Source organism: Colossoma macropomum, unplaced genomic scaffold (genome assembly GCF_904425465.1).
Source record: "Colossoma macropomum unplaced genomic scaffold, Colossoma_macropomum, whole genome shotgun sequence".
NCBI lineage: Eukaryota > Metazoa > Chordata > Actinopteri > Characiformes > Serrasalmidae > Colossoma > Colossoma macropomum.
In genome coordinates, this window is record NW_023494796.1 from 29,272,936 (window position 1) to 29,291,444 (window position 18,509).

The 18,509-nt window shown below is 37.0% G+C and overlaps 1 long non-coding RNA gene across 1 annotated transcript in view; it reads right to left on the reverse strand.

The window, feature by feature from the left end:
• Positions 1 to 3,929: 3,929 nt before the first annotated feature.
• The window catches only part of LOC118816720, a 34,007-nt gene continuing 19,427 nt past the window's right edge, over positions 3,930 to 18,509 (reverse strand). Inside the window, exons 2-3 of the long non-coding RNA XR_005007896.1 lie at positions 17,033 to 17,172; positions 3,930 to 4,317 (exon numbers count right to left, since the gene is read on the reverse strand). This is a non-coding gene — a long non-coding RNA (uncharacterized LOC118816720). The remainder of the gene's footprint in view (positions 4,318 to 17,032; positions 17,173 to 18,509) is intronic.

An 18,509-nucleotide genomic window follows, 5' to 3' on the forward strand; every position in this document is an offset into this window, starting at 1 on the left:
CGATTTTTTTTTAAAGTGTGGTATTTGGTAAATTGTTGCCATAAGGCAACACTATGCAATCGTGGAAAGTACCATAAAATCTAAAAGAAAAAAAAAAAGCACCGTTAAATCCAATTTTTTTCTAAAAAAAAACCTTTTATTAAAAACAAGACCAAACAAATCCAACTTAGTGAAACGTACGACCCAATGTTTACAAATATTGGAAAGCGATACAATTCCATTTTCAAATTGGTATCGGGAGTGTATGGTGATGATAACATCATAGTAAGATTTTCTGGTGGCATAAAATATTTGTCCTTTCAAAGTAAAAGACCCTTTTTGCCACAATCCAATAGTAAAATACAGTTTTTGTTTTACTGCATTTTAGTATAATTGAGATAAAGTAATTGTTGTCGTCTGGCAACACTGTGCAATAGAGGGTTAAAATGAAGTAGAAAGGCCAGCATACTCATACAGAACACATCAGAAACACAGGCCTTCATGTGAAACTTGAGAACATTAGCTAACAGACAGGAACAAAGCACTTGAACAAGGATTTTTAAGCCCACATGGTTTCAGTTACCTCTTTATTTTGTGCGATGGAATTCTGGAACGGCTGTTAATTTATTTTATACTGTAATTTGAGTGTCTAGGTCGAGGTTTTTATAATGCCAGTGTCATTTCCACAGTTTTTGCACTTTCATTTAGGCTAGGTTACTCAATGTACGGCGTGTTTGTTTTTCTTTTTTTTTGTTGTTCGTCTCTTCCTGTACTTTTTAAAATGACTAACTTGTTCAGAGAATAAGATATTCCATATTAAAATCTCTGGTTTGTCAATACGACAGAGGAGCCTACCTGTTTCTGCACAGAAAAGTCAGAAATGTTTTGTTGGCCAAATGCTAATCTCAGCAAAGTATATCTATACAGAGCTGCTTTAGCTTAGCGCAGCTTACACCCAGTGATTTTTCCCAAAAATGTGTGTAATTCAGGGTGTGAGATGTAAACAGAGTGATTCAGAGTGGTTTGGTGTGAAGTGGTTCAGATTTCTTTACAGTGGTGGTGATAGGAACCAGGGGTCGCCATGACTACAGCACAAATATAGACATTTTATTTACTATCCAGAACCACCAGTGAACCTACACGAGTCTTCATAATAAGTTTTATTGGAGAATATTTTGCCCAATAACACCCTACACGCATCACTCCACCATTACTGGATCTTAGAAGTACATTGTAGCCCAAAGGTTTATCACAAAACTATCATAACACAAGACATGAGGGATTTTTAGAGGTGGACGTCTGGTTCCTATCACCACCACTGTGAACAGCTCTGACTCTCCAGAATGGAGCATTTCACGCCAAACCACTCTGAATGTCTCTGTTTACATCTGAGCTATTGACTTACGGAGAAATGTAAAAAAAAACAGGTGAAATTGCCCTTTAAGACATGTTAGTGGCTGGTATGTGGCCCACATTAGGCCTGTAAGCCCACTTCAAGTGTGATTTCGTGGATTAGCGTCCATGCAAGCTGGTTTTAACCTCTGTGTTTGCTGGGCAGTTTAATCAGCGTCATTTGATGGATTTTATTTATATTCATTTGCATATTCATAAGGCAACATTAAGAAGAACTGCTCCACTCACTTGGGGAAAGAAGCTGAGACAATGGAGATTTTCATTTAGTCAGATCTATTTGTTTGTATGGAGCCCTGAGGTAAAAGAAAATATGCTAATAATAGCAGTGCATTCCTGCGCAATGATTTTGAGTTCTCTCGCAATTTTTTTTGTATTCCTTTGCAATAATTTTGCGCTCCCTCACAATAATTTAGCATCCCCTCGCAATTCTTTTAATTTCTCTAGCAATTACTTTGCATTCCCTCAAACATCTTTTAATTTCTCTCGCAATAATTTTGCAGTCCCTTGCAATTATTTTGGATTCCCTTGCAATTACTTTAATTCCACTCGCAATTATTTTGCATTCCCTTACAATTATTTTGGATTCCTTCACAATTATTTTTATTTCTCTAGCAATTACTTTGCATTCCCTCTCAATTATTTTGCATTCCTTTGAAATAGGTTTGCATTCCCTCACCGTTAGGCTACTTTAATTTTTGCATTCACTCACAATTATTTTGCATTACCTCGCAATTTCTTTACTTTCCTTCGCAATTATTTCGCATTACACCGCAATTTCTTTAATTTCCCTCGCAATTATTTTGCATTCCCCGGCAATAGCCTTGCATCCCTTCAAATGGGCTACTTTTAATTTCCCTTGCGATAACGATGCATTCACTCGCAAATACAATGAATTATGGCATAATATTTGCGAGTGAATGCTATCATTTTGCAAGGGAACGTAATATTGTTGCGCTTCAGCACTGGAGTGTGTTTGCGATCTGGACGGGAGTTTTAAATTCAAATTTGGAAATTCGCTGTAATCGCCCGTCGTTTATCGGCTTCAACGGTGCGATTCACGCCTGGAAGCACTTAAACAAAGAAACGAGCTAAAACGGAAGACGCGCCTTCATCTGTACAGTCTACGGGGTGATGACGAGCCTACTGCCTACTGACCTGCGTGGCCTTCGCGCGGAGTAGCCTACACCCTGAACATCTTCAGTAGGAACGCATTCCTGCCTTATTCAGCGGCTGAGATGTAAACAGAGACGTTCAGAGGGGTCTGGTGGGAATTCTTTACAGTGGGGGTGATGGGAACCAGGGGTCGCCACACAAATACAGCTATTTTATTTACTGCCAAAACGACCGGTGGGCCTTCACGTGTCCTGTGAGTGAGCGTAAATAATGCTGGTAGTGGTGCGTATTTGGGTACTAGTTTACCTCCCTGCATGTATCCCTCCGCCATGAAGGCATTAAAAAACATACTGTTTAGGCTGAAGGTTTCTGTGAGGGAGCTTTTAGAGGTGGACGTAGGGGTATCACCACCACTGTGAACAATTCTGACACATTAAGTACATTATCTAGAACATTTAGAGACCCACCACAGGCCTAAGAACAGAATTACCACAGTGTGTGTATATATATATATATATATATATATATATATATATATATATATATATATATATATATATATATATATATGTTATGTGTGTGTGTATACATACACTCTTAAAAAATAGTTAAACACAATGGTTCTATACAGAACCATAAACACTCAAAGAACTCTTTTCATGCTTAAAGGGTTCTTTGCGTGGTGAAACGATTCTTCAGACTGATCGAGAATGTGTTGTAAATGGTTCTGTATAGAACATTTTTGAAAAGGTAGCACCAAAAAGGGTTCTGCTACACATACAAATTCTTAAAGATTATTCTTTAAGAGTTTTTTAGCACAGACAGTGGTTCCACATAGAACCATGAACACTCAAAGAACCATTTTCATGCTTAAATGGTTCTTTGCATGGTGAAATTGTTCTTCAGATTGATGGAGTATGTAATGTATATGGTTCTGTGTAGAACCTTTTGGGTTCTAGATAGCACCAAAAAGCGTTCTGCTATTGTTACAAGCTTGACATCGTTATAATATAAAAGAACCTGTTTTGGTGCTACACAGAAGCACCTTCAAAAATATAAACAAGCATATATACAGTAGAACATACACAGACATTGCAGGCTAAATGGTTCTTTGCATGGTAAAAAGGTTCTTCAGACTGATGCTGTTAAGACTGTGAGCGTGGAGAAGAACCTTTGTGCTTCACAGAAACATTACAGCACTTTCGCCATCGATATGAAGAACATTTCGCCATGCAGAGAACTTTTAGGCTTAAAAAGGGTTCTCTGAGCGTTCGTGGTTCTAGAATATACATCTATATATACATCTTCAGTGTTATAGTCCGAGGTTCTGCTCCAGATGTCTAAGAACCACGTCCACTCAGCGCTGTCCGCTCCACAGCGAGGCCGCTCGTAAAGACGCTGCACGCTCTGGTTTCCCACCCGTATTGGGCAGAGCTCCGCCTCCAGCGCGCGGACTGAATGGAAACATCCCGCCACCTGCGCTGCGATTGGCTAATGGCTCATCCGCGCTGGCCAATCCAAGCGCAGGAGGCGGAAAGCGGGTGGGGGAACTTCCACAGACTCGGCGGAGAGGAAAGTAGGACAGCGCTGGACTCACCGCGCTGAAATCATCAGAGATCAATCAGGACTGATAACTAATAATCACTCTGACAAAGCGGGCAGCGTGTCCGGCAGACTGAAGGTCCGGCAGATTAAAGGTCCGGCAATGTGTCCGGTAAACAAAGTAGCCTGTATGAGTTACGAGTTCACTCATTACAGAAAAGCCACATGCTGCCCACACGACTCGAGTCCAGTTAGATCCGTTCAAACACACTGTAAAATAATAACGTATATAGTAAGAGTTATAAGCATGTTATAACTATGTTAATAACAATAACTCATTATTTAGACACTGTTGTTCGCTGACTGATCAGCGAAGCGACGATAACAGCGGCATTCATTTAACACGGCGCCGTTTCTTATTTCACTTATTGTTTTATTTAGTTTCAGAATTTTACTTTTAATTTAGTAAAGTTAAAAAAATAAAGTCCAACTAAATTAAACTACAAAAAAAAAAACAAAGAAATTATCCATAAAGAAAAATTTATCCTGAAACTGAACATGTTTTTGTCTGGTTTAGCAGCTCTAGTTTTAGATCTCATTCATTTAGGATATTTACATCTAGAGAAATAAACAAATTGATAAATAAATAAATAAATAAAAAATAAACGGAGAAATAATAAAAAATAAATGGAGGAATACATAAATAGATAAATAAAATAACATTGAAATAATAATAATAAGGATGAACAACTAAAATGGATAAGAAAATATTTGACAAACACATAAACAGATAAATAAATGGATGAATAAATATAAATAAGTAAATATACATAAATAAACGGCCGAATCGATAAATAAATAAATAAATAAATGGAGAAAATATTGGTAAATAGATGTTTGACAAATAAATAAATGAATGTAGAAAAAATAAATGGAGAAATAATCAAAAGGATAAACAGATAAATCGATAAATAAAAATATATTTGACAAATAAATAAACAAATTGATAAATAAATAAATAAATAAATGTTTGACGAATAAATAAATGTCTAAATAAATAAATATGAATGAAAAGTAAACATAAAAAATAGGTAAAATAAATAAGCATGAATAAATAAACGGATTATAAATAAATAAATGAAATAAATAAATAAATAAATAAACAGACAGACAGACAGACAGACAGATAGCCGATCGATACTCTGGTGATATCCTGTGTCGGTGTATCGACGGCCCTCAGACTCTCGGTGTAAATTCGATCGAGTAATAAAAGCAGATATAATATCTGTGACAGTCCAGACTGTTTATTATTGATCCCTCAGCTGCACGTGAGGCCTGTCTGTAATCCATAAAGCTCCTCAAAAACCCCTGATGTCTCAGTTAAGGAGCTTTAACCTCACACAGGTCTCACACAGCGGGACTAGTGACTCTGCGCGAAGGGGAACTCCACCCGCTTTTAGCTTTCAAAATTCCTGCACAGTTCAGCAGCTCAGATGTAAACAGAGTGACGGATAAATCTGACCAATTAAAGATGAATGATTTAATTTAATTTAATTTAATTTTAAATAGCGCGCGCCGTGATCTCCATTACAGCTAATATTGCATGAAACATTTTCCTCTGTTTTTCTCAGAGAGGGAAAAACTTCAGAACAAAGGCTAAAAGCTAACTAACAGTTTAAAAATATATATTTTAATAGCCTCTATTAACGCATTAGAGCTGAATTAGCTACTAGACACGTCCTCGTTTTATCCAAAGAGGGAAACGACATCGATTTTTAAAAATTCTATCGCAAAAGTTTTGAGCTCCTTTGCAAAAACTGCAACACAAAATTACCGCACTGTGAAAAACGCAGCTCTAAAAACATCCAGTTCACAGAACAAAAGAACAACAAAAAACAAAAGAACAACAAAAAACAAAAGAATAATGTTTTACATTTGTTAACTTGGCATTTTTATTTCAATGAATTCAGCAGGGCTGAGTTACCTGGTCACTTTTTAAAGAGGTTTCAGATTAATTTTTCTTTTTTTACAGTTTGCGAGGGAATGTAAAATTATTGCGAGGGAACGCGACGCCATAATCTGTCTTTTTTTCCCACGGCCCCCTAGGAGCTAAAAACTAACACACACAAAAAAAAAAATAAATAAATAAATCATAAAAAAAAACAAAAAAGTTGTAAAATATTTTTAATGTAATAAAGTTTAATATTTTCATTTAATACATTTAAATGTACTAATAAAATATTTTAACATTTATTTAAACTCTAACAACATTTAATTTTTTTTTTATATTCCAGTATGGCCTTGATTAAAGCTTATATGTCTACAACACATGCTGTCATATTTCCTCAAAAAGGAAAAATATTAAAACATTAAAACTGACTTAGTAAAGCATGGGAACGAGATCCTGACAAAAAAAGTATATTTTAAATAAATATACTTTTTATAGCGCAGAAAAAAGTCCATAGTCAGCTATAAAAGTCAAAACATATTAACAATAAAAATATTATTTTATATTTATTTTATTATTTTTAACGTATTTTATTTAAAACATTATTATTCTTATGATTATTATTATTATTATTATTACGTAAAGCTTCACCAGATTAACATCAACACAAATAAATCGCTTGTGAGGTCAGCAAACATTTCCTATTTTAAACACGTCACGTGGCTTTTAAACCGGGACTTTTACGTTAGGATTTGCCGAGAAAGGCCGCGGTTTGGGCCACGTGGGCCACTGTAGCTCGGTCTGAACACAGTTCAGCACTGCGATCAGCTGAACTGCACGAGGATCTGAAAGGAAACAGAGCCAAAGCAGAAGGAAAGGAGAAAGGAGGAGAGAAGGGAGGAGTGAGGGGTGAGCAGAGGGGTCACTCACTCAGAGGAGGAGACTTCATTCTCCTGCAGGGAGTCTGAGAGAGGAGAGTCAGGCCCGAGTCTCAGAGCTCAGCCTGTTTCTAACCGAAAGGAACATCAACCAGGAGCTCACCAGCACAGTGAGATCCATTCTTGTGACTGAGGTTCATACAAGAGAGTGCTTAAAGGGGAACTCCACCATTTATTCAAATTTCTACATTACTAACTGGTTAGGCTGTAAACAGAGTGGTTCAGAGTGGTTTGATGTGAAAAGCTGTTTTAGAGGAACTTACTGAGTCAGAGCTGTTCACAGTGGTGGTGATAGGAACCAGACGTCCACCTCTAAAAGCTCCCTCACAGAAATTTACTACATGAAATGGTTATGAATTCACTGCCTGATGACTGAGACCCTGTTTATGATAGTTTTGACCAAGAAAACTTGTCCTTCATCTTAACGCCTTACTTTTATAATCCATTCATGGTGGAGGGAGACATGCAGGGCGCTGTGAGGCAAAATAGTCCCCAAAGAAAACTGATTATTTCAGATTTTCCACTATTTTCCATCATCACCATTATATATATATATATATATATATAAACACTCAGAAGACACTTGTAGGTTCACTGGTGGTTCTGGATAGTAAATAAAATGTCTATATTTGTGTTGTAGTCATGGCGACCCCTGGTTCCTATCACCACCACTGTAAAGGAATCTGGGGGTGGGGGGCTGATATGTGGTCACTAAATAAATACAGTAAAAGCCCCTCAGCCTATAACCTGCCACCATGTTTAAAATAATTACAAACCCCCAAAACACAAACAATAAGGGGGGATTTTAATTTGTGGAGGAAAAATACACACTTAAAAAAGAGGTTCTTCAGATTGATGGAGAATGTGTTGGTTCTAAACGGCACCAGAATGGGTTACAATGTCCAGCTTGTAACAATAACAGAACCCTTTTTGGTGCTACAGAGAACCATTTATAACACATTCTCCATCAATCTGAAGAACCATTTCACCATGCAGAGAACCATTTAAGCAGGCAAATGGTTCTATATAGAACTAATTAGAACCACTGCCCTTATTAAAGCACAGAGCCCTGCTAGTGACATCCCGTATAAATGAAAAATAATGTGTGGCCATGATTTAGTAAGGTGTGGGGATGAGATCCTAATGTGTGGCCATGGCTTAGTAAGACGTGGAAATGAGATCCTAATGTGTGGCCACAACTTAGTAAGGTGTGGGAACACGATAATTAAGTTCTGCCATGACTTAGTAAGACATGGGAGTGAGATCCTAATGTGTGGCCACGACTTAGTAAGGTGTGGGAACACGATAATTAAGTCCTGCCATGACTTACTAAGATGTGGGAATGAGATCCTAATGTGTGGCCATGACTTAGTAAAGCATGAGAACAAGATCCTAATGTGTGGCCATGACTTAGTAAGGCGTGGGAACGAGATCCTAATGTGTGGCCATGACTTAGTAAGGTGCGGGAACGAGATCCTAATGTGTGGCCATGACTTAGTAAGGGGTGGGGACAAGATAATTAAGTCCTGCCATGACTTAGTAAGATGTGGGAATGAGATCCTAATGTGTGGCCATGACTTAGTCAGACGTGGAAATGTGATCCTAATGTGTGGCCATGACTTAATAAAGCATGGGAACGAGATCCTAATATGTGGCCACCATTTAGTAAGGCACAGGAATGAGATCCTAATGTGTGGCCATGACTTAGTAAAGCATGAGAACAAGATCCTAATGTGTGGCCATGACTTAGTAAGGCGTGGGAACGAGATCCTAATGTGTGGCCATGACTTAGTAAGGTGCGGGAACGAGATCCTAATGTGTGGCCATGACTTAGTAAGGGGTGGGGACAATTAAGTCCTGCCATGACTTAGTAAAATGTGGGAATGAGATCCTAATGTGTGGCCATGACTTAGTCAGACGTGGAAATGTGATCCTAATGTGTGGCCATGACTTAATAAAGCATGGGAACGAGATCCTAATATGTGGCCACCATTTAGTAAGGCACAGGAATGAGATCCTAATGTGTGGCCATGACATAGTAAAGCATGAGAACAAGATCCTAATGTGTGGCCATGACTTAGTAAGGCATGGGAACGAGATCCTAATGTGTGGCCATGACTTAGTAAGGTGCGGGAACGAGATCCTAATGTGTGGCAATGACTTAGTAAGGTGTGGGAACGAGATCCTAATGTGTGGCCATGACTTAGTAAGGTGCGGGAACGAGATCCTAATGTGTGGCCGTGACTTAGTAAGACGTGGAAATGAGATCCTAATGTGTGGCCATGACTTAATAAAGCATGGGAACAAGATCCTAATATGTGGCCACCATTTAGTAAGGCATAGGAATGAGATCCTAATGTGTGACCATGACATAGTAAAGCATGGGAACGAGATCCTAATGTGTGGCCATTACTTAGTAAGGCGTGGGAACGAGATCCTCCATTAGTACACAATGCCGTGTCTGCATTAACAACATTTCGCTGCTGTCGGAACAAAATCTCATATCTTCACAATGGTCACTTTACAGGAGAAGGAAAAAACCTACTTTACTTTTAATGTGAGTCAATGGAACCAGACGTCTTTCAGAGTAAATTTGGGCCGTTTCTTTTAGTCCATTCATCATTAAATTTACACACAGTGTAAAGGACAACAGGCACTTTCACACTATGTCAAAAACTGAAAAACAAAAAAACGGAGTTACAAGGTTTTGTTGACAGTAGTGATATACCGCAGTAAACTCCACCCTCTCCTCACCGCCTTAATGGAACAGATCATAAACCAGGCCGGGAGGCACCTCAGGATCTTCACCAGCACCTACAGACGTTCCACATGAGCACCTGAGGAGCTCACGGCTCGCTACCACGCTGTTTCATCTCAGTCATTATGTATAAAGTAGGACACCTCTACACTCTTAAACAACATGGTTCTTTAAGGGTTCTTTAGTGAAGAAAATGCTTTTATAGAACCATGAACACTCAAAGAGCCCTTTGAACACCATGAAAGTGTTCTTCAGATTGATGGAGATTGTGCTGTAGATGGTTCTACATAGAACCTTTTTGAAAAGGGTTCTGTATAGCTTCAAAAAGGGTTCTTCTATTGTTACAATATTATGCTTGGTACAATAGAAGCACCCCTTTTGGGTGCTTTATAGAACCCTTTCCAAAAAGGTTCTATATAGAACCATCTGTAGCACATTCATGCAGATTGTCCATCAATCTGAAGAAAGCTTTCATGATGCAAAGAACCATTCAGACATGCAAAAGGTTCTTGCTGTTTAGCACAGCACTTGCTGTTCTGCTACTGTTACGATATCAAGCCTGTTACAATAGAAGAACCCGTTTTGGTGCTATATAGAACACTTTTCCATGCAAAGAACCATTTAAGAATGCAAAGTGTTCTCTGAGTGTTCAGGATTCTATATAGAACCATTTCTGAACCATAGATATAGAACCATAATGGTTCTAATATCTTTATCTAAGGGAGCTTTTAGAGGTGGACGTCTGGTTCCTATCACCACCGCTGTGAACAGTTCTGACTGGGTAAGTTTATCTAGAACAGAGCGTTTCAGACCAAACTGCTCTGAATGAGCCTGTTTACATCACAGTGCTTTACTTATGCAGTCATTTTGGAAAATTGGTGGAGTTTCCCTTTAACCAATGGAAGAACATCTGAAGTCTCACATGGAAAAGATCAACCACTCAAATATTCAGTGATATGAAAGACCAAAATGATTGAAATGACTGACATTACTGCAGTAGTTTGTGTCACCAATTACAGAGTAAACACAGAATATTAATGTGTTTATTAATATTTTCTCCTCATGCTAAATTAATCATAATTTAAAGTGTACATAAGGGTTTGTATATCATGTGTATACTCTGACAGTGCATATCTCACACGATCAGGCCAAAAAAATAATGAACATGTTTTACTTTCCTCACGACAAACAAGATCACTTTGAATCTACGGCTACAGGCCTTGTGACTCTGCACCAGTAGTGGAAACAACATCTGTTCATTCTTCACTCTTCTTTAAAGCCACGACTCTATCAGGAACAGACGCTACATCGCTGTGCAATACATTATATTATATTATCAAGGCACACTGTCAGACCGTAAGCTCGCCTGCTGTTCTGCCCAGCCACTGTACTCGCTAATGTTCTGCCAGATGGTGTGAGCTTCTGCGAGGAACTGCCCCGAATCCTCCTACAGATACAGTTTCCTAAATGGTTCTAGGCTTCAACATGTGGTCCTAGAAAAAAAAAAAAAACTAGCAGAACCTTTACATTACGTGGAAGTTCTACAAAGTTCAAAAGAGTTCTTCGAACTCAGACAGCTCATTTACAAAAATGGCTGAGATTAAAAGCTTTTTGGGAAGCAAAATCGGTTCTTTCAATAGACTGATAGACTAATATAAATCAATCAAACCACATTTATTGTCTCATCAGATTTACACAGGGGTTCAGTGAAAATCTTAGGTCTGTAACCTCCTTGTAGTAATTAAATATATATTAAATATATTATATACCAAAAATAGAAAAAAGCAAAAAAAAATATATATATATATATATGTGTGTGTGTGTGTGTGTGTGTATAAATGGTCATTTTTCAGTTTTTGACATGATTTGAAAATGCATGTTGCTCTTTACATTGTGTTTACATTTCATGAGGAATGGACAAAAACAAATGGCTCAGAATTACTTGAAAAGACGTCTGGTTCCATCGACTTACATTAAAAGTACAATGTGTTCTTCCTTCTCCTGTAAAGTTTTGAAAACCATTTTGAAGATACAGCAGCGATATATATATATATATATATATATATATATATATATATATATATATATATATCACACACACTAGACTCTAAATATATACACATATACACAGTATACACATTATAACAGTAAGTGCAAGTACACTTTAAATCCACTTGTCTGTATTAACTTGAGAAAGGAACATTTTATTCTGCATCTTTTATATGATCATCTTAAATGGTAATAATGGACTTTCATGCTTTTGTGTTCCAGCATTATGCGAATACAACACATGCTGATTCATATGGTGTGCTAAAGTTTGTTATAACTATGTTTTCTCCAGGAAAGGAGACATTTTTGTGTGTTTAAATGTAAATATTTGAGAATTCTTTAGTGTAAGTATTGTGTTTTCCTCTATTTCTATCTTCCATTGCAATTTATGACTTATTTACATACACTGATCGCTCAATACTGGCCACGGTCGCGCTGCTTCACGTCTAAAATCTCTACCAGTCCCTCCCCAAAGGGTTATAAGTGACCTTCTGTAATGTAGGTGATCAGCGACAACGTCAACTTGTGTAGCTTTTGCCTATTCGCAGTCTAGTAGTGATACGCCTAGTGGAGCAGAGTTTCTCTGAAGTAACAGCACTTTCACTTATATAACAGCATTACTCTGGAAGGAGCAGGTCTATCCTGTACCGGCACATGGCATCAGAGGAATTTACGTTAGATTAGACGCTCTAAGAGCGACAGCTCTGAGCCAAAACAGGACTTTAAAACAGCCTAGAATTCCTCAGTAGGGTCGTTCTCCATTTGGAGTGGGAATTCAGGTGGATACATTTCTAAAAACTAAATTTCTTTCATCCGAAAACTAAATAATTCTAATATGTCCATTAACATCTCCTATTACTATATATGCAGAAAGGAGAGCTGAATTGAAACATACGATACAGTCACTGGTGTTGTATGAATGTGGTGTAACACCAGTGACATTCTGGGTAAAACTGAGGATTCTTTAAACTGGCTGACTCATTGGTTGATCAGGTGACCTTGTGTATTTAAAATCAGTGATAAAAATGATATATTTGGCATTATTTTGACTAAATTTTAATCACCCAGCCATTAAAGTGCAAAACAGCAGTGACACATAGAAGTTATGAGCAGCCTGATAAACAGAATTATTAATAAATTAATGAAATATAGTGAGCGTGTGTGACTCGAGACACTTCCTCTCTGATGAGCCTCGACCCAAAGAAGCAGTTTAATAGAGCTGGAAACACAGTGTTAAAATGTAAAATAAGAGTCCTGATGACACCAGTGACCACAACCAGCGTGACAAATTAATTTTTAAAGAAAATATATTTTTTTTTAATGTAGTATAGTATAGTTAATAATATTAAAAGTACACATAAACATGTTTATACAAATTCCTCAGTTAAACCTCTTAAAAATATTGTTTTACGATAAAAATGGTTTTGTGACGAGCTGTTTTACAGACGCAGAGCGACTATGAAACAGGAAAGAAAAGAAAAATCAGAGAATCATAGGAGAAAAGTGTTATTTAATCTGAGCTCAACTGTGTAAATGTACATACTGACTTTTGGAGCTGTGTCTGATATTTCAAGCTTCTTTTTAAGCCCTGAAACCTTCGTAACATGGTTTCCCCTCCAAAAGGAGAATGACCCAATAACACTTTCTCATGTAACAATTCATCTGTTCTGAAATACCACTGTAAGAACAGTCTTGTGATGTCAAGAATAAAAGTCCTAAGAACTATATGCTTGAAGATTAAATGTAATATCTGAATTTTGTCTACAGCGCCATGCAAAAGGCACCTGGGCAGTAAGAGTAGACTTGCTTGTAATATCAAGAATAAGTTGCTCATATCTTAACAGTATTATCATATTATAACATTAAGTGCAAGTACACTTTAAATCCACTTTTCTGGATTACCCTGAGATGGAGACGTTTTTGTGACGTCAAGAATAAAAGTCCCAAGAACTATATGCTTGAAGACTGTTAAATTAAATGTAATATCTGAATGTTATCTACAGCCAAGTACCAAGAAAAAGTTGCTCATTTCTTGTGAGCCGGCTGCCGACGCCCCCATCCTTCGCATTTATTTATCAAATTGCATCACCAGCACGCCTCATTTACTGTAAATAGGTCTTAACTACTCCAAACAGGTACTGGATACTTAAGTAATATTAGCTGTATGTATAGTATTTGTACTAATATGTGTTTTATGATAAATAACCCAGATAAACATTTTTTTATATATCATTTTCCCTTTTTCCCAAGGCTTTTGCGCAGTATTATACAGTGCATAGTTTCTATCTATTTGCTGAGTTTAACATATAATATATATAATATATAGCAAAAAACAAGACATAAAATATAAAATGTGCTATAATTTTTGGCTTATGTTTCCTCCAATATGTTAAATTTAGCATAAAAACAGTACTTTTATTGGCAGCAATGTATTAACTTGTGCAGAAGTGTGTTCTCTGCAAACTTACTTTCTTTTTTCACTCTTTTATTTTTTACTTTTGTTCACTTTTATTGTATACTTTTATTCACTTTTCAAGTGACTAACTTATTTGTACTTTTTACTTTTTTATTTTCTACTTTTATTATATACTTTTATTCACTTTTCAAATGACTTATTTTTACTTTTTACTTTTTTAGTTTTTACTTTTATTCACTTGTCAAATGACTTTAACTTTCACTTTTTACTCTTTTATTATTAATGTTTTTTTTTACTTTTCTGTGTTTGTGTGAAGTGCTTTGAATAGCCGCTGTGTATAAAAGGTGCTACACAAATAAACTTGCATTGTTTAAACCTTCAGGATGGATAAGACTGCAGTGCGGTGCGCAGTGTAGCACCACAGCTTTGTGCAGAAATGTATGTAAGCAACACAACAGTAAACGCAATCTGACAGAACGAGAAGTTTAACAGTAATATGCACAGCATCGCAGTGTGCAGTGAGACCAAGACCACAGATCATAGGTCACAGATCATAACCAGACGTGTGAAATACCTGCATCAGCATTCAGGCATGACACGTCTACTTAAACAGAGACTGAACTGCTCTCAGCCTCGCCGGCTGTCTGAATGAACGTCTTTAGCATTTCAGGCTATTTTATCTGTTTCAGAAGCTCAAAAATGCAATAAAGTGAAAGAAACATGCAGAAAAATACAGAATTTTTAAAAAGAAATGTGCACAAAAATGTAGAATTTTTAAAAAAATATAAGTGCATAAAATTCGCAAACACACACACACACTTTCTAAACCACTCATCCTTCTGTGTTGCAGGTGTATAAAATTCAGATTTTTAAAAAAAATTAACATGCACTAAAATACTATTTTTTTTAAATAAACGTGCACCCAAAACAGATTTTTTAAAAAGTAAATGTGCATAAAATACAATATTTTTTAAAAATAAATGCACACGCAAATAGAGATTTTAAAAATTGCATAAAATTCTGAATTCCTTTAAATAAACATGCACAAAAATACAGATTTTTTTTTGAAAAATAAATATGCATGCAAATACGTTCTATTTCAAAAATACATGTGCATTAAAAACAGAATTTTTAACAATTAACATGCACACAACTATGTACATATAATAAATGTGCTCAAAAGTACAGATTTTTAAAATAATTTCCACAAAAATATTTATATTTACAGATTATTACTTCAAATAAACATGCTCAAAAATACAGAAAATGTTTTTGAATAAGCACAAAAGTACAGAAATATCCAGAATAAGTTTCTGCAAGCAGCACCAAAAAAGCGTAAATAACCTTCATGAACTGCAAACAACTACAAAAAGATAGAAAGATGAATAACAGAAAATGCAGAATGTATGAACAATATTAACAAGCTAATTTGTGTTAATTTATGTCATGACTAATAAACTCATCTTTTTTAACTGTATAATAAATATTAAATGTCCAGATATGTTCCGTTTGATTTGGTAGTGAGTATAAATAAGTCTCATATATTCACGTAATCACGCGTAATTCACTTTTATTCGTACAAAAATATATAATTCTAACAGTTTATTTAAAAAACGGCATACAGAGAAGAAAGTTTTCACAGGTTTTATAATAAATAAATAATAAATATCGCTATAAATCATCTGACGGTGTCACAAACGACAGAGAAACATGATAAAGCGCCGAAACTAAAAATTCAGTTCTCAGGTCTCGATGCTGAATTAAACAGATATCGATCGCGTGACGTCGCAGTTTTGAAAGCGTACGTTTACGCAGAAGAGCCGACCAAGCCAAGAAACGACAGGCTGATTTCGGATTACAAGAAGCTGTCGGCCATTTCGGCGTAATCCCTGTGCACTTTGGCTCGGGGTCAGCGGCCGACATCTTGAACCGGGGGGCCTTCCCTATATGCAACTGCTGAATTTATCCTGTTTCGCTGGCTTGTTTTTATTCTGCTCTGCTTTTTGTAAACATCAACCCACAAACATGAGGTTTAAACTTGGAAAACAGGACTGCAACCAACCCCCCGGCCCACCTACCCACCCACCCCCCATCTCCTGCCTCAGACCTTTCGACCTCGTGACGGAGCCCCTGGCCCCGTGACGCCGCTGCGCTAGCTTAGCGAAAGCTAAAGGAGCTGACCTTCCTCGAGCACGCGAGGATGCTGAGGGGAGGTAGTGCGCATGCCCAGTAGCATCTGCAGCGTTTCGTGACAACACTAATAGTCTGCATGGATCACTGGCACGAAGAGTCAGTTCTAATTACGGTTATCTCAGGCTTTCGCTCGCTCTAGTTTCAGAGGGCCCATCTGAGTGGTTATCAGAGATGCCAACCACGCCGAGACCCCGCCTCCCCCGGCCTCCCCCGGCCTGGCAGCTCTGCGTTTAAAGGAACAAAGAGTCGTCGCGCCGTTTCGCTCATTCCACTCATTTCACTGCTCATTACGTGTCCGTGGATTTCATTTCCCCTTTCGCATGCCAGCTGCTTTTAGCTCTGTGCGAGTTTTCTAAAGTAATTCTGAGTGATTTCAGCAGCACGTGTGTTAGAAGGCTGAGCTGAAGGTAGGCCTTTTCTGCGCTGGCTACAAGTAGCCGTAGTCTGGATGATAATGATGAGCATTAAAGGCATTTTGGCCGTCATAACTGTGATAAAAATCACAGATACACTCGTACTGTACAGCCTAATGAAGACGCTCAGCGCCGTAAAGGTAAAACAGACCACGCTCGATGGCCTTTCACCAAAAATGAGACCATTTGAAGGGAACAGCTTGCATGTTCTGCACAAAGAAGACGGAACAACACAAATAAAAACACACTGGACCCTTATAATCTACTCACCAGCAGGTTATACCACTGCAGTGAATGTAGTTCCTCTCTTTCTGAGCTTTTTTCAAGGCTGATTTCTTCCCTTCCACTGCAGGGGGGTTATGTGGGGGCAGAAAGGAGGAAAGCGGATCCTTCTTACTGTCAGCTTAGGCCTGAAACACAAAGAGAAACACAATACAGACAGGAAAATAGCTTTATAACATATTTATAAATAAAACTCTGCAAGAAAAGTCTTTCATAAGCCATCAAGAAAACCTGATTATATATGCCGTGAATCTCCAGCATGGATTTCTTTGCAAGAGTAGTGATGTATATACAGCAGTGGAGCCCAAGCTTTCTGTTCCGGGGAGTTAAAGTGCCTTGTTTGTGGTGGTCCAACGGCCAGAAACGCAAAAACGTTCACGAATAAAGACGCAGGGTAGGTTTCAGAGTGAATTTAATAACTATTTTATAATGTTGCGCTATTAACCTCTTAAAATCTCAGGCTTATTACATACTATGGCTTACTGTCCAGTTAATATAGGGACTTCAATGCAAACTAACTAAGCTATTCTTAGATTATAGAAGTGTGTGATTAAACTTTGGGCCCTGACCTTTTAAGGGGTTTAGAGAGAGAAAAATAGAAAAATATAAATATACATAAAATACTTAAAAGATGCCCAATTTAAAATAAAAATAATAAGTGAATGTGTTTTAATGCATTTTACTAAGAGCAGCCCTGACATGAAGGACACATATCAGGAAAATGAAATATCATCAAAATGTCTCAGCAAAACACTAAATTTGATGTTATTTTGTGAAAAACTTAAAATTTTGATTTCTGAAATAAGTGAAAATAAGTGCACAATTGAATGTAGGATTAATGTTTACTTGCTGAATTATGTACAAAAGTTATGGCACATTTAGTATGTTTTGTTTTATTTTTTCCAATATGTTCAATTCAGCAATAGAAACTGGGCTCTAAAATTATAGTACACTGAACATTTTAATCGCTGGTCAGTCTGGAATGCATGTGTGTGTGTGTGTGTGTATATATATACATATATATATATATATATATATATATATATATATATATATATATATATATATATGTGTGTGTGTGTATGTGTATAATTTTACTGCCATTAACACATGTTGACAGGCATTTAACATAAAACAAATTCACACTTGGGGCTTCACTTAACATACATATTGCAGGGACAGAACATGAACACGTATACATCTCTACATTCTATACCTCCAAACACACATACACACATACTCAAAAAAAACCTGCGGTAAACAGTCACAGGTTTCCATCTTATAAACATAGGTAGTTTAAATTGTAGCTGGGCTGTCATGGATTCCATCATGTAAACATGCTTGACTAATAGTAATTCATTTTCCTGCAACCATAACAAAACATGCAGTATGTAACACAGGTCACTGGTAAACATATGTGTATATATTTTATCGATTTTTAGTTTTCTACATAACACACCAGCTG